At 30.0% G+C, this 716-nt stretch overlaps 1 protein-coding gene across 1 annotated transcript in view; it reads right to left on the reverse strand.

Annotated features, from left to right (window-relative positions):
* The window catches only part of LOC107465308 (uncharacterized), a 2,075-nt gene that overhangs the window by 419 nt on the left and 940 nt on the right, over window positions 1-716 (reverse strand). The window lies entirely within an intron of this gene.

Raw genomic sequence — 716 nt, forward strand, 5'->3', positions numbered from 1 at the left:
GTTCCATTAAAAAAAAAAAAAAAAAAACCAGAACAATAATCCTTCAAATATGCACACATTGTGCTGAAATAACAGGAGAAAAGTTATAACACAAAGGTATCACATAAAACCAACTTCTATTAAAATTACCAGTATGTAAATATATGAAGCCTAAGTAAAACAAAAATAAATAAGACAACAAAGAATATAATTAAGAAATTAACCAAACAATACAGCAGAATTCCCAACAATCAAGACCCTTTATCGACCAATAAAAACTCATTGCCACATGAGATTATATAGAAACAAGAATGGATTTTTAACACTAGTAGCTATTTTGATTATTAACTTCATGAAATATGTTAAAAGGGTTTATATGTCTAACTCTTAAGGGAAGTGGCAAATATAAAACAAGTTTCAAGAAGCATAGGCATGCTCAAGTGTATTGGTGAAACATGGGCATTAAGAATTTAACATATATCTAACTGTTAAGCCAAATTTAGTTACTTTCATTCATTCATATATATGTTAAAGAATTATTGCAGCTCATTGCTCCGTCCACAAAACAATTTCTTTTAGTTAAAGAAGTTTTAAGAGATTAAAAGGGACCAAGTTGCAAAGTGGGACAAGTTAAAAGTGAGAACACTCAGCAGAAAACCTCAATGAAACAAACCAAGGAGCAATGAAACCAATGATTAACCCAAACGCAGGATTCATTTATCATAATAAGGCTACTC

This window comes from Arachis duranensis, chromosome 9 (assembly GCF_000817695.3).
Source record: "Arachis duranensis cultivar V14167 chromosome 9, aradu.V14167.gnm2.J7QH, whole genome shotgun sequence".
Lineage (NCBI taxonomy): Eukaryota > Viridiplantae > Streptophyta > Magnoliopsida > Fabales > Fabaceae > Arachis > Arachis duranensis.